This window comes from Staurois parvus, unplaced genomic scaffold (genome assembly GCF_062004578.1).
Source record: "Staurois parvus isolate SC_StPar_1 unplaced genomic scaffold, SC_StPar_1.0 ptg000096l, whole genome shotgun sequence".
Lineage (NCBI taxonomy): Eukaryota > Metazoa > Chordata > Amphibia > Anura > Ranidae > Staurois > Staurois parvus.
Genome location: NW_028317892.1, coordinates 12,196,015 through 12,218,486, shown reverse-complemented (window position 1 = coordinate 12,218,486; position 22,472 = coordinate 12,196,015). Strand labels below are relative to the sequence as shown.

Sequence of the window (22,472 nt, the reverse complement as noted above, 5' to 3'; positions counted from 1 at the left end):
ATAAATTATTTACATTAAAATATCCAATGCATGGCTTACTTATTTCAACAGCAATGGTAATATACTGAGAGGGAGCTGTGATGTAAGTTTAATTTTGGACAGCTGACTGCAACTACTGAAAACATTTGCAGTTCACATACACTGTATGGGAATTGGCATGCGCTATACTGTACTGACAGAGTGCTACTTTTGAGCCCCAGAGGGGAGAGAATATATTATTCAAGATGCAGTATTGAAATATATTTGTGTCAATCTGTATAATAAGAAAACAACCCTATGCATCAGCTATGAACTATTGGTTATCGCCAGTGCCAATCACTATTTGCTGTCTCACTACTTTCTATGTCTGTCAGAGCTTTCTTATGCATCCAGTAAGGTCCACCCAAATGAGAGAACAGAGGGACTAGTTAGAACAGTGTGGGTTTATGACATGGGTAACAGGAAGGATATACTCAAACATTGTAACATTTTTAAGAAAATAAATTAAAACCATTGTACATACATACATACAAAATTGAATGCTATTTAAAAATAATCATACAGCTATGATGTAAGTTATTTGCAAAAGAAGAGCAAGAAATACTGATTCCGCTGGACAATCTACTGCCCAAGATGGTGTCATTTCCCTTGATGGGAACTAACTTTGTAAACTTGAACCAGTCTCTTGACTCTAACCCTTCCACCAGAACTGAATTCAGCTAGATATGCATACTGATTGCAAACAAGGGTTGCAGGAAAGAAAATTGCTTGAATCTCTGTCACTGAGCCATTGTGTTCTGCCGGAGGGGATCTTTCCCTGCTAGCAGAACAAAATGATCACTGCTAATGGGTATAGCTGCAGGCAGTGATTGCATGCATAAAATTCAACAGGCTGGTTATACTGAAATCAATTGACGGATCGAGTCAGTACAACCAGCCTGCCCATAGATGAACTGAATTTTAGGTCTCTGCTGAACCGGACGTGATTCAATCCATCTAAGACCAGCTTAACTCAGAAAACTCTTTTACGAACACTCAAAGTAGCAAACTCTTTGCCAGATTCCTCAAGGAATCTACGTCTTCAAATGCCATATACAGCATCAAAGTTGGCTCATGCAGAACTCACCATTACAAACTCACCGTGAGAGCACAATAACTGAGCTATTCCACTAATAATTATCTCAACTCTACAACTTATCCCCTAGACATCCACCTTCAAAATATTAACGGCAGCACCATTATACAATCTTTTTTGACTAACATCAAATTACCCATACTTGACGAGGACCTTAGAGATGACCATCTCAAACAAGAAATTACAATTGGCTCTATCCCAAAAGCAACTAAGCAAACTCTCTGGTGGCTTTATGATGTAGTAATATAAATCTTTTTCTTTTCCTTCCTTACTCCACACCTTCTTAAATGCACTGAATAGTTTGACAACCAACACAACACTGGAAAAACTGGAAAGAATCCCATTCTTTAGATCTATATCTTTACTAAATAGGGCTCTGAAACTAAAAAATGTTAGCTAATAAACCCATATCTTTTCCTCCTAAAGTTGTAGTCATAGACCAGGTTGGTTTTTTGCCAGGCCCAGAATCGAGAGAAAACATGATTAAAGCCTTCAATATTCTCCACTAGCTGCAAAAGAGAGAGGAATTTGAGTGCTTTCTCCTATCCATGGATGTGGACAAAGCTTTTGTCCAAGTTGCTTGGGACTATATGTGGGCTACCCTGAAACATTCTGGACTACAATCAAATATGATTACTTGAAGTCTTTATATACCTCACTCACAGCCCAGCTGAAGGCAAATGGCAGTTAATCTTAATCATTTGCAATCAGAAACAGTACTTGCCATGCTTGACAAATTCTAGATGAGGGCTTTAGAAATGACCACCTCAGAAAGGGAATTACAATTGTCTCCATCCCAAATGCAAGCAGACAAAAGCTCTGGTGGCTTTTCTTTTTATCTTGACTTTGCAACCATTCATTAGATAAATTAACTTTCACCCTTCTATATATGGTAAATGTGTAGGTCTTAAGGAATTCCACATCATTGCTTTTGTGGATGACCTGTTTTTTTTTTTTATTTCTCAGCCACACATCTCTCTCCCTAATTTGATGACAACATTCAATCTTTTTGGATATATTTCCAATATAAAGACCAACTATACTAAATTCTATGCGCCAAACATCTCTCTCACCCTCTCAATTAGACCTAGCACCTAGGCATATTGCTCCCTGCAAAAACCTCAGATTTCTACTTCCAAAACTACCATGCCTTAATACATCAAATCAGTCTAGATGTAATAAGACTCCAACCCCCTTATCTTGGTTTGGATGTGCGACAGCCCTTTAATGAATAATTTGCCACAAAGACTTTTTCTCTTCCAAACAATCCCACTTGCTTTCCCTTCAGACTTTTTTCTTCTTTTCAGTCCTTGATGTCTAATGAAACTATAGATCTTCTCAAAACTAAGAATTGGCCTTACCCATCTTATGAAACCAAAACACACTAGAGAAATAGCCCTTCCTAATTTCAAAATATAGCACTAAACATGTCTGAAATGGTCACTCCATAGCCATAAGGACTGGGTGTGTCTAGAGAGCAATGTAAGTGATATTCCTACCCAGTCATTACCTTAGATACTTTTTTTCACAAACTCCAAAACACATCAAAGCTCACTCATTTTGATTCAGCAACACTTTCCTTTCATCATGCCTCCTCCACTCTTTTCTTCAGCCATCAGCCTCTTACACCAACTCACACAATCCAGAATTCCCACCTGGCTCTCAAAAGGGATACTCACCCTCCTTGAAGTTTAAGACACTGGCTCAGGTGAGCTACTTTGTCTCTAAAAGCTCTCTAATAAATCCCAGAAATGGAACATTTTAAAATATTCCAGTATGGACATTTTCCAAATTAAAAACTGCATATATATTAATAATAAAAAATTGTGGTGAGACCTATCATATCAGTATAAACAACTTTTAACTTCACAACACCAAACCCAACCATACTTCCTCCAATCAAGGGAAAAAATGATCAGCCTGAAGTTCACAGAGCAGCAATGGAACTCTGCCTGCAGGGTAGTCCACAAATTCTCCAGCAGTACCAAAGTTCAGGAGACTTCCTATAAACTATTATCCCAATGACTCAGCACTGACAAATTGCACAAGCTACATTCTATTATACACCTAACATTGACAGATTGGAGCAACAAAACAAACATGATTTTTAATATTGAGGAAGCCAAGGTTATCACTACTGATTCCATGGTTAACTATCTAAACACTTGGTCAGCCTGGACTTCAGATCAACGTGTGCACAATTAGGGTCTTCATACATAGATCACAGATTTGCCAATTCCTGTGTAACCGGACATATTCTGATCCATGTATGGCTGGCTTTAGCTGCTTCAAGTTTAGAGGTACATATCTTTCAACGTAGGTTAGCAGATCACAAAGCTCCAGTAAACATCAATGAAAATATACTGACCTATGGCCAATATGGAAATAAAATTAAAAATGATGCCCTCCATAAAACAAGCAAAAAACAAATGAACAGAAAACCTGCCTATACATGCTTTTAGACTGAAATAAAGCTAGTGCTGAAAAACTCTTATGTTCAATAAAATACATTTAACTTCTTGTTGAAAATCATACTTGTAATGAATTGAAAAGCATTCGGTGCAAAGAATGATCATGAATAAAGTTCTCCTGCTCTCCTTTGTCATATTTAAGTGATGTATATTTGTTGGGAGATATCCCTAAGATTACTTGACTATAAATATATAGGAAGTAACAGCCTAGTAGATAGCATTACCTTTAAAGGGCCCATCCCATCTGCTTTTGTTGCTGGAAACTGTTCATGCATCAGTAAACTCAGTAAATATCAAAAGATAAAGCATGAGCCTACCACACCAAGGATTTAAGTCCTAATGTCTCCTCAAAATGCTGCTGATGCAAAGATTACAAATCATTTTTTCTTAAATGTGATTTTTACATAACCCTTTTTTCTGCTTGAGTAGTTAGTCCAGAAGGAATGAATGCTATTAAAACACTTAATCATTATCTGGGAAACTGGCCTTCACTACCAGGAATCTCCATGACAAAGACGAGAAGATCAGACAGGCAGACTGCCTCAGCATAGTGTGTCTGCTGGCAATATTATATGCAAATGGATGCTCTGGGCAGCTTCCCCTGTGACCTTGAACTGGCCCTTATCATAAGAGACTCACATTTGCAGTTGGTTACCAAGCCCAGGTTTTTTCCTGTGCATGATCAAGTTTATTAATTAAACACAGATCATCTCAACATGAATAATTACAAATACGTATATCCTTCAAAGGTGACACATGACATCTACAAGCCGTAATGTATTTTTATCCTTCTTTTGTAAAATATACACTAACAGCTCTGTTACATTGTGAGATGGTGGTTAAATAGGTTGTGATTTGGTAAAAAGCATATGCAAATGAATGCTGAAAAGCTGAACTGGCACAGTCAGAGGTACTTACACAATGTTTTCACACAAAGAACAAATATTTTGACTTTAAAGTGAACCTGTGCTCCATTTTAATGCTGAACTTTAGAAACATGTTGTATATTTCATATCTGCCTGCTTTAAAGTGCAAAAGTTTTTTTTTACCTTATTGCATTCACTGCATTAGAGTAAAAAAAAAACTCCCACTAGCTGTTTCCTTCCTCCTATTTCCTAAATACTTACCTGAATCCTCAATCGATCCAGAGCTGTGTCAATCTGCAGCAGCGCTGGTGTCTCTCCCTGCTCCCACAGCACAGCTGAGAGCAGCGGGAGCCATTTGCTCCTGTTACTGTCAGTAAAACCCTGGGAGGAAGGAATGGGAGTGGGGATGAGTCATGCTGTATGTGCCTATGGATGCACACAACCTGGATCAGGAGTGCATCCATGTGTGTACCCTCATAGCCAGTTGGAGTGGAGACTGGCAGGGAACTCCAGAAACCAAGAGCAGGTAAAGTACAGGGTGAGGCAACATAACTTCCTTTTTTCAAAACGCAATAAAACCCATTTTAATGAATCAGAATTGTTTTTATTGTCTTTAATAATGTAGGTACATATCTAAAGTTCTGTTTTACACAGTTTTGAAAATCATATCAGGTAAGTGACGCCCCCATTGTCCATACACTGAATAAGCCGATTTCTGGCGTTTTTCATGACCCTTACCCAGCATAGCAGCGGGTATGTTGGCAATTTCTGCGCAGATGTTGGCCTTCAGGTCTTGTAGGGTCCTTGGACGGTTTACATAAACGCGGGATTTCAAAAAACCCCACAAAAAAAAGTCGCAAGGGGCCAAATCGGGGGAGCGGGCTGGCCACTCCAAATTGCCCCTTATTGAGATGAGGCGCTCCGGGAAGTGTTCCCTTAAAACAGCCATTGATGCTCTTGAAGTGTGAGCCATTGCTCCGTCCTGTTGGAACCAAATGTCCCCTAAGTCCAATTCATCAAGTCGTGGAAAAACAAATTCTTCCAACATGTTCTTATACCGGTCTGAATTCACTGTCAGCTCATTTTCTTCAAAGAACCAGGGACCAATAATCCCAGCTGAGGCAATTGCACACCACACTGTGACTTTAGATGAATGCAAAGGCCTTTGATGCAATTCTCGAGGATTGGTGTCGGTCCAGTAGCGCATGTTCTGTTTGTTGACGCATCCAGTCAAGTGAAAATGGGCTTCATCACTGTAAAAAACAATTGCGTCCTCAGGGACGTTTTCGAGTACTGCCTCACATGCATTCCTCCGAGAATTGAAGTCGCGTTCAGAGAGTTCCTGCACAATCGCCAACTTGTACGGATGGTAATGAAGGTCATCGTGAAGAATTCGCCTCACTGAACAATCCGAATGTCCAAGGACAGACGCATGTTTGCGCGCAGAATGCTGCGGGGATTGCAAGATTGAAGATTTGATGTTCTCAGGTGATCTGATGGGTTGAGGGACTCCAGCTCTTTGTCTTGTCGTACTCGTGGTTTGTCTGAACGTAGTGACTCATATAACAATTGATTTCAAAAACTTTAGAACTACGCCTGTCGCCTGAGACCACTCCCGCCCCGCTATGGCCGCTACAGCCTGAATGGCACGCATTTCAAAAAAGGAAGTTATGTTGCTGCACCCTGTATTTCAGGGGAAAAGGAACATTTAACATCACTGTAATGCAGCTATGTCATCCAAAAGTCATTGGATTAATATTTCTAAATAAAACTAGTGTAAATTCCAGAATTTAAGGGGAGGTTTTCACTGAAAAACTAGCGCTGTACTTAATGACGATTTTATCTAGCTAGGATCTTCATATATTTTCACATTTATAGGGGGATTTTTTAATATAGCAGCTGGTGTCCTATTTCACTGTGAGAGTTCGGTCTATAGGATTTATTTTTTTTGGTGTTCCACTGTAGTGCGGAGGGGGTTACTATTATTATTTGCCATACAAATCATATAACAGGTAAAACAGCCCCTTATATGTATTTCATCTGTTTAAACAACTGTTTTCTGAAGTTAAAAATTAAAAGGTACTTAAAAAGCGCAAAAACCACAAGATACCATCTGTTATCACTACGTGCCAGAAAAACCTCTATTAGTTTTGCTTTGTTACAAGGAAACGGACTTTAGAACTAGGTTCCATCAAAGGCAATTCTCTTGTAAAATGGCAGTGGACATGGACTGTGACAAGTATAAATGGCAGCTTAAAAATTTTGAATGTTCACTTTATAGTGAAGCTAAAGTATGGTATTGGTGAGTACAGCCCTTAAAAGAGGAATTTAACCTCAGTGTGGGGTTAAAAAAAATGGCCACCCAGGAGCTTTATGCACATACAGTCATGGCCGAAATTGTTGGCACCCTTGATATTTCTCCAGGAAATCATGTATTTCTCACGAAACGTATTGCATTAACACATGTTTTGCTATACACATGTTTATTCCCTTTGTGTGTATTGGGACAAAACAAAAAAAGGGAGGAAAGAAAGCAAATTCGACATAATGTCACACAAACCTCCAAAAATGGGCTGGACAAAAGTATTGGCACCCTTTCACAACTGCGGATAAATAAGAATGTTACAAGCATGTGATGCTCCTGTAAACTCACCTGGGGCAAGTAACAGGTGTGGGCAATATAGAAATCACACCTGAAAGCAGATAAAAAGGAGAGACGTTCACTTAACCTTTGCATTGTGTGTCTGTCTGTGCCACACTAAGCATGGACAACAGAAAGAGGAGACGAGAACTGTCTGAGGACCTGAGAACCAAAATTGTGGCAAAATATCAACAATCTCAAGGTTACAAGTCCATCTCCAGAGAACTAGATTTGCCTTTGTCCACAGTGCGCAACATTATCAAGAAGTTTGCAACCCATGGCACTGTAGCTAATCTCCCTGGTCGTGGACGGATGAGGAAAATTGATGAAAGATTGCAACGCAGAATAGTCCGGATGGTGGATAAGCAGCCCCAAACATGTTCCAAAGACATTCAAGCTGTCCTGCAGGCTCAGGGAGCATCAGTGTCAGCGCGAACTATCCGTCGACATTTAAATGAAATGAAACGCTATGGCAGGAGACCCAGGAGGACCCCACTGCTGACACAGAGACATAAAAAAGCAAGACTACAGTTTGCCAAAATGTACTTGAGTAAGCCAAAAGCCTTCTGGGAAAACGTCTTGTGGACAGATGAGACCAAGATAGAGCTTTTTGGTAAAGCACATCATTCTACTGTTTACCGAAAACGGAATGAGGCCTACAAAGAACAAAACACAGTACCTACGGTAAAATATGGTGGAGGTTCAATGATGTTTTGGGGTTGTTTTGCTGCCTCTGGCACTGGGTGCCTTGACTGTGTGCAAGGCATCATGAAATCTGAGGATTACCAAAGGATTTTGGGTCGCACTGTAGGGCCCAGTGTCAGAAAGCTGGGTTTGCGTCCAAGATCCTGGGTCTTCCAGCAGGACAATGACCCCAAACATACGTCAAAAAGCACTCAGAAATGGATGGCAAAGAAGCGCTGGAGAGTTCTGAAGTGGCCAGCAATGAGCCCAGATCTAAATCCCATTGAACACCTGTGGAGAGATCTTAAAATTGCTGTTGGGAAAAGGTGTCCTTCCAATAAGAGAGACCTGGAGCTGTTTGCAAAGGAAGAGTGGTCCAAAATTCCGGGTGAGAGGTGTCAGAAGCTTATTGATGGTTATAGGAAGCGACTGATTTCAGTTATGTTTTCCAAAGGGTGTGCAACCAAATATTAAGTTAAGGGTGCCAATACTTTTGTCCAGCCCATTTTTGGGGTTTTGTGTGACATTATGTCATATTTGCTTTTCTGCCTCTGTTTTATATTTGTTCCAATACATACAAAGGGAATAAACATGTGTATAGCAAAACATGTGTTAATGCAATACCTTTTTTGTGTGAAATACTTGATTTTCAGGAAAAATATCAAGGGTGCCAACAATTTCGGCCATGACTGTATGTACTAGTATGCACAACATATTCGCACATTATGGCAGACTTTCCTGCCAAGTGATCCCCTCCACCTGTCAGAGGCACTTCCATCTTCTCCTGGTCTTCCTTCTGGGTGTGGACTTTTTGGCCACATGATATAGCAGGCTGAGATGATGTCACTTTTGCACATGTGTGCCTACATAAAGGCTGACAGGCAGGGAGAAGGGTTTGCAACAGAAGAGACCAACAGGTTCTCTACGGTAATAAAAATCATACCTGTCCGTAGTTTTCTTTTTTTTTGAGGTTTAATTCCAATTTAGGTTTATGCGCCTGCTGCACCATGTACATTTATGAAAAGTATCCAGAGAAAACTCAGAACAGAGGGTATGTGGTCAATTTAAAAAAGGTATTTATAATTTTTTTTTTATATATCTATACACAAATGTTTCACTTTTTGTCTCTAATTTAAACAGGTTGTTTTAGAAGGTGAGGGTTCACATATACTCTAGTGGTAAGAAGGCCACAAATACACAGTACATTGCGGCTTGTGGACCCAACCAAGCTGGCTTAAGCTGCGGCCAGGCTACTTTGTGTTAGATATAAATATATATGTATAGATCTATATATAGACAAAGCTGGGGGCAGTTGACCTTTTTTAAGTATAGTTTTCCTTAAAGTGGAACTACACTGCATCTGCATTTATTTTTAGTATTCAAAGTAAACTCCCCATCCATCCATGTCTCCATGCTTTATTTTCCTGAGGAATCACTTTGAAATACCCCCCTAGCATTTCTGGCCGCGGCCATCTTCAGTAGGGGCAGAGGCTTTATGAAGCATTTACTTTCTGGAATCCATCTGCTCTTAGCTCAGGCATGCAGGGGGGTGTGGTTTGCATAGAAAACTCCTCCTCCCTTCCTGAAGACTCTAGGGATGTATGTACTTGCCCAGTCCTGAAAACCAGGTAGTAACTTAAGAATTGTAAACAAAAGTTCAAAACAAGTAAATGAAACCATTTAATGACCACCGCCTTCAATGTATTGCAGACAGGGAAACTCCGTAGGGCAAAGCAATATACCCGTATGCCGCTGCCTGCTTCCGGGTTTCAAGTGCGTGCAGCCCAGTAACGCTATTATTGTACAGCGACAGCCTATCAAGCAAGACTCCACAAAGTGATTCACGGCCGGGACCTTCTGATCAGCTGTGCACAATCATAGCGAGGAGCTCTGTGTTGACAAATAACACAGCTCTTTACAGAGGGAATGATCTCTGTGTTTCTCATCCCTGAAAAGCATTATTAGTAAAAGCAGCACACTTTAAACATAGTTCGGTACACATTTAACCTCTTAATCACACCAGATGTTAACCCCTTTCCAGCCAATGTCATTACTACAGTGACAGTGTATATTATCACTAATCACTGTATTAATTTCAGTGGTGATGTCAGTGGCAGTCAGTTCCCCCCAGCGTCAGATTGCCCGCCGCAATCGAAGTCCCATTATAAGTCGCTAATCACCACCATTAGTAGTATAACATTTTTTTAATTAAAATTGCAGTATATATACACACCACAGTTTGCAGGCACTATAACTTTCAAGCAAACCAATAAATATACAGTTGTGCTCAAAAGTTTACATACCATGGCACAAATAATAAAGTTTTGGCATTGATATTGAAAATATGACTGATCATGCAACAAAACTGTCTTTTATTTAAGGATAGTGATCATATCAAGTCATTTATTTTCACATAGTTGCTTGGGTAATTTTTGCTATCATGATTTAAAAAAAAAAGTCTTGATCAAAAGTTTACAGACCCCGGTATGTTTTGGCCTTTGTACAGACACACAAGTTGACACACACAGGTTAAAATGGCAATTAAAAGTTAAATTACCTCACCCTAAATTGCAATTAGGGTCTGTGTATAAATAGTGTGTTACCCGTTGCGTGGATGCACTGAGCAGGCTAGAAACTGAGCCATGGGGATCAAAAAGAACTGTTAAAAGACCTGCATAAAAAGGCAATGGAACTTTTTAAAATATGGAAAAGGATATTAAAAGATGTCCAAAGCCTTGATTATGCCAGTCCGTAATGGTCAATCATTTATTAAGAAGTGGAAAATTCGTGGATCTCTTGATATCAAGCCAAGTATAGGTAGAGCAAGAAAGACAGCAGCCACAACTGCCAGAATAATTATTCAGGAGACAATGAAAAACCTACAGGTAACCACAGCAGAAATACAGGCTGCTCTGCAAAAAGACGGTGTGGTTGTTATGAAGGAGCACATTATGATAATACTTATTAAAAATTAGATGCATGGACGAGTTGCCATAAAGAAGCCTTTACGCCCAGTGAGGCGTGTCAAGGCATTGTCAGGCATATTGTAACCAGGTTTTTTTTTGTGGCACTGGCAGAATAAAGGATTCTTTCTGGCAACTCAACCATGCAGCTCACTTTTGTTAAAGTATCGTCGTATTGTGCTCCTTCAAAACAACCACAAAGCAGCCTGTATTTCTCCTGCAGTTACATGTTGGTTTTTCTTTGTATCTTGAATAATTCTTCTCGCAGTTGTGGCTTCAATCTTTTTTTCTCTACCTGTGCTTGGCTTGGTATCAAGATATCCCCAAATTTTGCACTTCTTAATAAGTGATTTAGCAGTATTGACTTATTAAAGGCTTTGGATATCATTTTATATCAGTTTCCATCTTTATAACGTTCCATTACCTTATGTACATTGTTACTGTACACAACACAACATATTGTACATACACATTTTACATATTTATTGGTAAAGGGCTTAATATGGGAGGAAGGGCTTAATTGGTAAGATAAACATGACCTGGTTCAAACGTCCACCCCTTATAATTAAGGCCTATGCACACAGAGCATTTGCTTTTTTCCTTAGAATACCAGAACTATTTGGCCAAAGAAAGCTACCTAAAAAAAAACCATCCTAAAGCCAAGCATTGCATATGTGTTTAGATGTGCCAAGCCTTTGAGCATTAAGGGATTCCATTGGCCAGAATATTAAAGTGGTTAAAGCCTGAAAGTTTTTTACCTTCATGCATTCCATGCATGAAGGTAAAAACCTTCAGTGTGCAGCTCCCTCCTCAGCCCCCTTTATACACCCCTGAGCCGGATCTTGATCTAGTGATGTACACAAGAGCCGAGGCTCTCTCAGCTCTCACTGAATTACACCCCCGGTCACATCGGGTGCAACTTGGCATGCGATTTGCTATTACAGTGGTCATATCGGTGCGGTTCCGGCTTGGTCGGAGCCGCGCCTATTTCTAAAGTAGCGCATGCACTACTTTTGTAGCGATTTGCATAGACATCTGTGTCAGATGTCTTGCAAATCGCAACTGAAATCAGGTCACCCGATTTTGAAATCATGCGACTTCACTGTAAGTTGCACAATTTCAAAATCGGCTTTGATGTAACCAAGGGCTTAGAGATGAGGAGAAAACCATTGCACAGAGCAGGTAACTATGACATGTTTGAAATTTTAAAAACCTTTACAATCAATTTAATTTATTTTTTTTACTGGAAAAGTATTTAAAGCTCCTTTCCTGAGTGCTCTTTTGCTATTTTTGATTTTCTAATATGCTAGTAAAAGCCTATGTAATGTATGAACACAGAGGCTAACATTGAGGTGCCTAATTGCCTAAAAGGAGCTACGTCTACTTTATCTACTTCCTTTACAGTACAGTAAAGTAGCCACCAGCTGAACAGTCCTGTTTAAGTGGTTAAATAATGGACTGCACAGTAGTCACCAAGTTAAAGGGAACATGTATTCTTTTCAATGTATTTTTAGATATACATGTAATAAAAACAGTTTAAAATTGTAAACAAAAGTGTACAAATGCATTAATCGATTTAAAAACGTGTACATTTAATTTGTATATGTATATTGGAGGAGCCATATTTGTATATTACATACATGGACTACATCCTGCTTCTTACAATACAAGTCTAAGAACTGGACTACCCATTGGAAACAATGGTATTCATTTACTAAAACTGGAGATGCAAAATCTAGTGCATCTCTGCATAGTAGCCAATCAGCTTCTAACTTCAGGTTTTTCAATAAAGCTTTTACCAAAAAAAAAATAAAAAAAATCTGGAAGCAGATTTGTTTCTATGAAGTACTGCACCAGATTTTGCACGCTCCAGTTTTAGTAAATCAATCCCAATGCATCCCCCCATGTGGTTAATATCCCTCTCAACACTTTAATAATTCAAAAGCATAGTTGTTGCTACAGGGGAACTGGCTATCCTCTCAAGCCATGCCAGAGCCAGATTTGCCATGTCCTTGACTTATGTAGATCGAAAACAAAACCACAGTCTGTCCTTCAGTAACGATGCTCTTTGGAACAATTATTAATTAATGGCAGAAGTATAGCTACATCCAGTGGCAAAGACCTTGCATTCTTGAAGATGCGGGCTCCAGATTTGCCGTCTTGATTATTGCTTCCCCAGTTAGTTATTATTCTGGGGTTAAATATAAAATATTTCAAACATTGCTTTTAACCCAACTTATATTTCCACTGCCAATCACACAGCTTTTTCATTCTGGCTACATACCATAATGCAGTGTTCTAAAAGGACTAAAAAGCTTAACTTTAAATGTACATACACTATATTGCCGAAATTATTGGGACACCCCTCCAAATCATTAAATTCAGGTGTTTCAATCACTTCCATGGCCACAGGTGTATAAAATCAAGTACCTAGGCATGCAGAATGGATCGCTCTCAGGAGCTCAGTGAATTCAAGTGTGGTACTGTGATAAGTTGCCACCTGTGCAATAAGTCCACCCATGAAATTTACTTGCTACTAAATATTCCACAGTCAACTGTTAGTGGTATTATAACAGTGGAAGCAACTGGAAACAACAGCAAGTCAGCGAAGAAAAATGAGCGCATACTGAAGCGCACAGTGCGCAGAAGTTGCCAACTGTCTGGAGAGTCTAAAGACCTCCAAACTCCATGTTGTCTTCAGACTAGCACAACAACAGTGCATAGAGAGCTTCATTGAATTAGTTTCCATGGCTGAGCAGCTGCATCCAAGCCTGACTGCATTGTACCAAGTGTAAAGTTTGGTGGATGGGGGACTATGGTGTGGGGTTGTTTTTCAGGGGTTGGTCTTGGCCCCTTAGTTCCAGTGAAGGGAACTGTTAAGGCATTAGCATACCAAGACATTTTAGACAATTTCATGCTCCCAAATTTGTGGGAACAGTTTGGGGATGGTCCCTTCCTGTTCCAACATTACTGCGCACCAGTGCACAAAGCAAGGTCCATAAAGACATGGATGAGCGAGTTTGGGGTTGAGAAACTTAACTGGCCTGCACACAGTCCTGACCTCAACCCCATAGAACACCTTTGAGATGAATTAGAGCAGAGACTGTGTGCTACGCCTTCTCGTCCGACATCAGTGCCTGACCTCACAAATGCACTTCTAGAAGAATGGTCAAACATTCCCATAGACACATGCCTAAACCTTGTGGACAGCCTTCCCAGAAGAACTGAGGCTGTTATAGCTGCAAAGTTTGGGCCAAATCTATATTGAACCCTACAGACTAAGACTGGGATGCCATTAATGTTCTTGTGCATGTAAAGGCAGGCGTCCCAATACTTTTTGCAATATACTGTATGTGACCTGTTTTACCTGCTAGAAAATCCAAAATTTTGTCCAGCTTTTCTTGAGATTTACACATCTTTATTAAAAAGCACAGGGTGATGGCCCTACTTTTCTCCACTACAGCTAGGCAATACTGCTTTGTCACCCCCTGCCCCCAGCTTGTAATGGGGCAGTGTAAGGGCAACAGAAGACTGATACTGTAAGAATAAGCACATGCAAAGCCTGATGGGCTTACAGTACTGTTCCTTGCATCTCAGTCTTGAGTGTTGCTATACATGAATTGCAAAAGGCCAACATCAAAACCAAATCTCAGATTGGAAAGTTTGAATTAACTTCCTTCTTGTGTTAGAGGAGATGCAATAATCTACATTAGAATTTCTCTACCAATAACCTACTATTTCCATAGGATCAGCACGCTGCTAAGATTTTTTGCATGTCACATAAAACCTACAGAATTCTGGCTTAATAAAATAAATATAGAGCATTCTAAAAATGCCTAAATCTGTTGACCACTGCTAAATATAAGGGATACATTCTCAATTGTACAAGCCTCTACATTATTATGATTCAGTAAAGATCGTAACAGAGGACAGTGGACTATGGGTCTTGTCTGAAAAATCAATACGACGTGCATGACAACATGACTGTTTTGGTCTTTTTAAAGATGAGCGATGACAATTATACTGAAATCTTGCAATGCTGAATGATCAGCATAGATAGTGCTTCTGTATCATGCATTAAGGGAAAAAAAAACCTTGTACTGCAGGCCATAATCTTTTCTAATTCCATCTTTATGTGACAGTTGCTCAAAGTCATACAGTCCCCAGCTATCCTGAAAATGTTTATGGGGTAGTCTAAATCCTTTCCTAATGACCAGCAAATGTTATTTCAATGAAAGGTCAGGCTCTTATATCTATGGTCACCTTTGCATCTCCCATGTTCATTGGGGTAACTAAAAAAAAAGAAAAAAAAAAGAAAAAAAGGGCAACAGTCTTTAATGAATACGTAATTAGCACCCCCATCCTTTAATGCTACGAATAATAGAAGCTGTAGTGTAAGATTGTAAAAACGATTCCAGGGTGAGGCTTTGAATCAAACTGCTTTATAATTTTTATTTTCCTTTGAGACCGCTCTTTATTATACAAATATATATTTACATGTCCTGTTTCATGCAGATACAGTACATGTGCAGAATAATATACTTATCCCAGTGCACATATATAAATAACATTTTCTGCCTGAAAGATGTAACATTAGTCAACCAGCTTGCAGCTAGGTGCATGTCATGTGTTCCTGTTCCATGCAGTCATATTTATTACTTCCTAAGAGCCATATGCTTTGTGTGCCATTTAACAAAACAGTCAACCTATAAAGGAGCATCTTCTCATCTAGAACGGAAGGAATTACATCCCTCATTTCCATGGATTTCCACTCTATGATAAATATTCCATAGTCATTGGTCTCACTAACAGGTTCAAATAATAAATTCTCACGGATGTAAATGCAAGATGGTGCCTTTAAGGCTTTAATGTTCCCTTTTTGTCTTTACAGCTAATCCAACTGTCAAGAAAAGGAAGAGAAGACGATAACTTGCTCTCTAGCAAATCAAAATTTAGCAGCCTGTTCCTTGAGAGCAAAGACTGAAATGTTAACCAGGAGTTTCTCCTGAAAGGACAGAAAGCCTACAGCATGCGTGGAACAATGAATAATATATGCAAGATTGTCCGATAGCAGCAATTCACTCCATGAATAAATGTAAATCAAAGGCTCCAAAATCTTCATGGCTTAAAATGCATCCCAATTTTCCCCAAAAGATGGTGACTTTTATCCATTGGTCCATGGCTAATTTTACATGCAATGCAAAAATGTTATTCAAATGCGACCAGAGCATTAAACTTCAGCAGTTTGCCTGCATAGCTCTCAGGACAGTTATCTTTCCTCCATTTTAATTTTAAAGTGACTTAGCAACAGCTTTTCTTGAAATCCCCAGAGGCTACCTACAGTACAGAGCATCTCAGATGCTTACAATTTATGACATGATACAAAATCTTCCCTTGCAGTAATGTGCGACTTTAAGTGAAATCACTTTCCAAGATATACTACAGGTATCTATTTTATTTGCCATCTTAAACATATCTGAATATTACAGTCTTATTTTTTTTTCTTAAATCTATTGCTTTTTCTAGACTTCTCGCTGCAGATGGACTGCATAAATAAGCAATATGCTATGAGGCTTCAGACTAGCCGATAAACCCCTTTCAATTTTCATGCCAGCTTCTTCTTTTGTAATTCAAATCCGACTGAAAACTGGCAGCTCTGAAAACTGAAACAAGCACTGCCACAAATACCTTGTAATGCTATCGACCTTGTCTGCCCATGCAGTAAGAAAGGGGGATGCATATGTGTCTGTAGTCATCCAGATAACATAACTCATTTTTTTCCTCTTTGGATAAAAGAAGCCATAGCAGGCTTCTGGACCAGCAGCAGTCATTACAGAGGAACGCTGAGATACAGGGGCCATTGGGGTGCAAATAACAATTTCACCATTTCACCATTTTTGTTCCCCATTAGATGTAAAAAAAAATGCCTCAGTAATATTTTGTCCTTTGACATGTTGGTACTCCACCTTTTACTCAGTGGAATCATCATAATGAATTCTACTTTCAACACAGATTCAGACAGTTTATAAACAGTTGTAGATAGTTTTTTACCGAATTATAAAAAATATAATAAGAAGTTTACTTTGTTTATATGCCACCCCTGACCAGGCATATTACATTACATTATTGGTTGGATACACAAAAGGTGAATCCACCACTGTTCCAGAACCATTATAGAACAGAGCAAAGTGATACTTTTTTTTTACTCCAAGACAACTCCCCCCACTTGCCATACACCCAGAATATTACCAGACATGCTGACAAAGCTTATCAGCTAGTGTTCTTATAGATACAAGGTGGAGTATGTGGCTCCAACCATACTGATGGGAGCCCAAAAACACATTTACTTCTCCACCTTTCCAGACTGGTCCTGATGGGGACCACTGAAAGGTTGTGATGCAATCATTGGGGTGGGGTGAGTTTTAGTGCCTTATTACCTAGAAAAGTGAAAACCAAAGATGACAATGATCTTTTCAAAAAGGCCTTAGAGCCATTTACAAATGAACAGTCAGAACTCTTCCTGCATGTGTATAAAATGCATCTCTATATACGATCAATAAATATCCGACAGACTAAAATTAATAAACCTCAGTCATGATTACATCACCAACCTAAGAAAGCCATTAAAATGTGTTTATATGGCTCCCCTCTTCAATCTGGAGAATAAAACTGGAAATATAACCAAAATATATTAAACACAAGCAGAAGCTAAAAGCTAAATTTGGGGTCGACACAAACTTTTCGGTATGAGGGCCACATTGTATACTTTACATATATTTACAGGTCACAAAAAAAAAAAAAAAATCAGTTTTTCAATAAAACAAATTAAATGTTAAGTGATATTAAAGTTTTTTTTTTGTTTTTTTTTAATAACAAACATGCACAGAGCAACCCTGATACTCTTCTTCTCAGGTCCCCAGCCAGTGCTCCTGGCTCCTCCCCCTAGACCAGAATAAGAGCATGTACCCAAAAGAATAAGAGCATCCAACCGACTCACTGCACAATTTGTTAAACAAATGATCCTTGAGGTTTGTTGGGAAGTCTAAAAAGAGGAAGAATTGTATTAACTACATTTGCAGGCATTAATATGAATTACTTCAGACATCCAATGAGCTATGGGTTTCCTGACATAGAAAAACAGTAAACTTACAAAAGTCTTCTTGACGATACTGAAATCCAGCTCCCTAAGAACACAGAAGAAACACCAATTTGGATTACATAATAGTAATAGGAATGAGAAAGTTAGGGGAAAGAAATTCAGCAACTTGTGACGAAAGTCTAACTTTCGAACATCCCCAAACCGTATGCAAAATTTCACAGCATCTTTTACCTATATTAAATATTCAAGAAGGGGCGAAGTATGCTCTAACGAAGTATCTCATCAGGATGAGTTTATGTCTTACACAGATAACTGTCTCAAAATAGGGGCAAAAAATTATTTCCAGTCCCGCCCAGTTAGGTCTGGAATGTCTACATTTCATTGTTCCTGTAAATGGGAAATGTTTGGAAGGCCTTCCCTCAGAAACTGCACTAAAGATGCTGGAAATCAACTCTGTATGAATGGGTTGAAGGAGAACAGTCTCTAATGCTGAAGGCTGAAGGACTACTTCCTGCAAGGAAATGACAGGCGATGGTAATGTTTCAAAAGAGAAAAGGGTTTGAAAATGCCCGGCACATATAAATGATGAAGATATTTGAGACTACTGTAACCCACCGAGATCCACAAAAAGTGTTCCAACTTCAGGTTATACCAGATTAGGTATTAGGAGAGACTATTGTGGTTTGTTATAGTAAATACTAACATTTTTAATACACTTTGAAAGACAGACAAGAAAGATGTCCCATTCTTGATAGGCAAGACTTGCCTATGAATAAAATTTGAGAGAGTTTTGAAGATTTGAGGAGATATAGCAGTCTTTGCAGTAGTGGCCTCATTGTTCAACTGAGGGAAAAGCCACCAAAAAACATCCGGACGTCCGGCGAGACGGACGTGTCTCGGCGAGCTCCTGCTCCCCCGGCCCCAATCCGCTGCCATCTGGGCGGCAGCGGACCCTGACGGGGGCCCCACGACCCTCCGGTCCCTGTTCGCCAGCCAGGGAAGGCCACTGGACCTTTCTCCCGGAGCTCCGGGACTTGCGGCCTACCCGGCACCTGAAGCCGCGGCCTCGATTTCTGGCGCGGCCGACCAGGATCGCCGGACATCAGCCCGGACTACTGCCACTCCGCTCCTCGGTCCCCGCCGATCAGGGGATCACCCCTGCGCCCCTACCGCTGCCATCAGGGCCCATCTGGGCCCCTGTGTCTGCTGCCGAGGTCCCCACCAACACCCACAGTCACTCCGTCCCTCCAGCGGAGCTCCGGCGGTTCGCAGCAGCCTGAGGCCTACCGCGGCACCCGAAGCCGCGGTGTTTCCTGCCAGCCGTGGCTGGAATCGAGGCGGGAATTGCGGCCGCGGCGGGACGCCTCCGCTGCTCCGGGAAGCTACCACCACCACCAACGGTCCTGCTAACCCAGGAGGGATCCACCGACGCTCCAGGACACCAGGTACTTCACCAGGGGCGCCCACTACCCACCAGGGAGCCCAACCACCATCACACCGCCAGCCTCCAGGGACTCACTCACTCAGGGATCCCACCATCCACCTGAAACCCCAAACCACCAGGGACCCTAAGCCACTATCCCTCCAGGGATCGCTACTACCCCACCAGGGATAGCACGGCCACCATCCCACCGGGGATCCCCTGCCCACCACCCCACCTGGGATTACCAGCCAGCCACCACACCAGGGAACGCTCGCCCAGCACCCTGATTTCCGGCACACTATTCCCTCTGGCGACGCCCCGGCGACTAATGGCCCACCACGACCCTTGAAGCTGCGGTCTCTCCTACCGGCCGCAACAGATCACGGTTGAGCACAAACCACGCAGGGCCGACGATCGCTACCGCAACGCCCCGCTCGACTCTGATGACGATCCTTCAACACCTTCAGCGCCTCACGACGCCGAGCCCTCAGCACCCGACGCCTGGCCTCAACAACCCCAGTCACCGAGCCGCCAGCATCACCAGTCGCCGTGCCTACCATCACCCCCAGCCATCGCACCCTACGACCCCTCCACTAGCCGAACCACCGTACCCACTGAAGACATGCCACAGCACCCATGGTCGCCAGCTTACTGCACCCACAGACTGCTGCCAACCAGCTGCCGCCCTCCACCCTCACTCTACCCCTACAGAAGGACTCAAATGACTCTCCCATGGTAACACAGATTCCCCACACACCTTGCCCTGACCTGTATCCCTTCACCTCCCCTGACCCAACTGTCACCGCACCCACCCCAACATGCCTCCTGCACTCCTCCTCCTCATTTTCCTCTCCACCATCCCAAAAATCGCCTCCCTCTACCCGCCTACCCCCCCAAAACAGCTCTACATTGCCCCTTCACTACTCCCCTCTCCCCACTACGGCACTCACCACCTCCTCCTGCTACTCCACTCCCCCGTCGACCCACGTGCCACCACTATCAGACCCACACGCTCCTACACTTCCCATTCCCATGCCACCTTCCTCACCCTTCTCCTTCTCCTATCTGCTGGGGACATCTCCCCGAACCCTGGCCCCTCGCCACCTCACCCCTCCTCTAGGGACCCCCCTGCTCCCGCCAGCTGCCGTAACCCCCTCAACCTCATATCTGTGCCCCTTCTCCCCGCATCCATCCCCCCTCTCTCGGTTGCACTCCTGAACGCCCGCTCGGTCTGCAACAAACTTACTGCCATCCATGACCTCTTTATCTCCCGCTCCCTTACCTCCTAGCCATCACCGAAACCTGGGTACAGGCCACTGACTCCACCTCCCCTGCGGCACTCTCCTATGGAGGTCTCGTCTGGTCCCATTCACCAAGACTGAGCGGTCACAAAGGTGGTGGGGTCGGCCTGCTCCTATCACCGCTGAGCACCTTCCAGGTCCTCCCTAATCCTCCCTCCCTAACTTTCTCCTCCTTCGAGGCTCACTGCATCCGGCTCTTCTCACCCACCCCCCTAAGGATCGCAGTGATCTACAGGCCTCCCGGATCCATACCCCGCTTCCTGGATGACTTCGCTGCCTGGCTTCCCTTCTTCCTCTCCTCTGAGCTACCAACCATCATCCTCGGGGACTTCAATATCCCCATCAATGACAACAGCCCGGCTACTTCCCAATTCCTCCACCTAACCTCCTCCTTCGCGCTCACACAGCACACTCAATCCTCCACCCACATCAGTGGGAACACCCTGGACCTCGTCTTCTCCCACCTCTGTACCCTCAACCAGTTCTCTAACACCCCCTTCCCTCTCTCCGACCACCACCTCCTCACGTTCTCCATCTCCACTTCCCCTAACTCCCCCCCCCCAGAGCGCCAAACCATCACCAGCCGCAACCTTCGCAACCTGAACCCGGCCCCCCTCCACTCAGCTGCCGACCGCCTACACGACAGAATCCTTCCACTGTCTTGTCCTGACCTAGCCACTAACACGTACAACGACTCACTATCAGCTACCCTAGACTCTCTGGCACCCCTAACCACACGCTACATCAAACCCAGACCGCTCCAACCATGGCAGAACGACCACACTAAATGCCTCAAACGTCGCAGTCGTGCGCTGGAGAGACTATGGCGCAAAACCAGGTCCCCCCGTTCATTCTCCCTCTACAAATCTGCCTTCCTCACTTACACCTCCTCCCTCCACGCCGCCAAGCAGGCTTACTTCGTAAACCTGATTAACACCCTCTCCTCCTGCCCTCGCCGACTCTTCTCCACCTTCAACTCCCTGCTCTCTCCCCCCCCTCCTCCACTCAGTACCTCACTCACCGCCCACGAGATTGCCACTCATTTCCACAATAAAATTGATGCTATCCGTCAGGACATAGTCAACTCGCAATCTACCTCCCCACCTAGCCTCCCCCCCCCTATCTCCCCCTCATCTCTTCCCTCCTCTGACCTCGCAACCGCACTGCCCCCCTCCACACCCAAGACCCCGCTTACCGTAACCCCACCAGCTCTGCACTCCTTCAGCCCCGCTACCACTGAGGAAGTCACCAGGGTCTTCTCTGAAGCCCGCCTCACTACCTGCCCCCTAGACCCTATCCCCTCTCGACTCCTCCAGTCACCCCCCTCTTCCCTCATCTGCTCCCTCACCCACATCTTCAATCTCTCCCTCTCTACCGGCGTATTCCCCTCCCCCCTAAAGCATGCGCACATCACCCCCATACTCAAAAAGCCCTCCCTGGACCCCTCTGACCCAAACAACCTCAGACCCATCTCCCTGCTGCCACTCACTTCCAAACTCCTGGAGCGCTTAGTCTACAACCGCCTAAGCGCCCACCTAACTGACAACAACCTCCTTGATCCACTACAGTCCGGCTTCCGTCCCCTACACTCCACCGAAACCGCCCTCCTCAAAATCACCAACGACCTACTTACCGCCAAAGCCAAAGGCGACTACTCTGTCCTCCTCCTCCTGGACCTCTCCGCGGCCTTCGACACAGTTGACCACCCCCTCCTCCTTAATAAACTATTCTCCCTTGGCGTCAGAGACACCGCTCTCTCCTGGTTCTCCTCTTACCTATCCCGACGCTCCTTCAGCGTTTCCTACAATGGTGCCACCTCCCCTTCCCTCCCCCTCTCTGTTGGGGTCCCCCAGGGCTCTGTCCTTGGACCCCTTCTCTTCTCCATCTACACCTCCTCCCTTGGCAAACTC

The 22,472-nt window shown here is 42.9% G+C and overlaps 1 protein-coding gene across 1 annotated transcript in view; it reads right to left on the bottom strand.

Moving 5' to 3' along the window:
* ZCCHC7 (zinc finger CCHC-type containing 7) overlaps positions 1 to 22,472 on the bottom strand; it is a 268,307-nt gene that overhangs the window by 21,990 nt on the left and 223,845 nt on the right. The gene's annotated exons all lie outside the window — the stretch shown is intronic.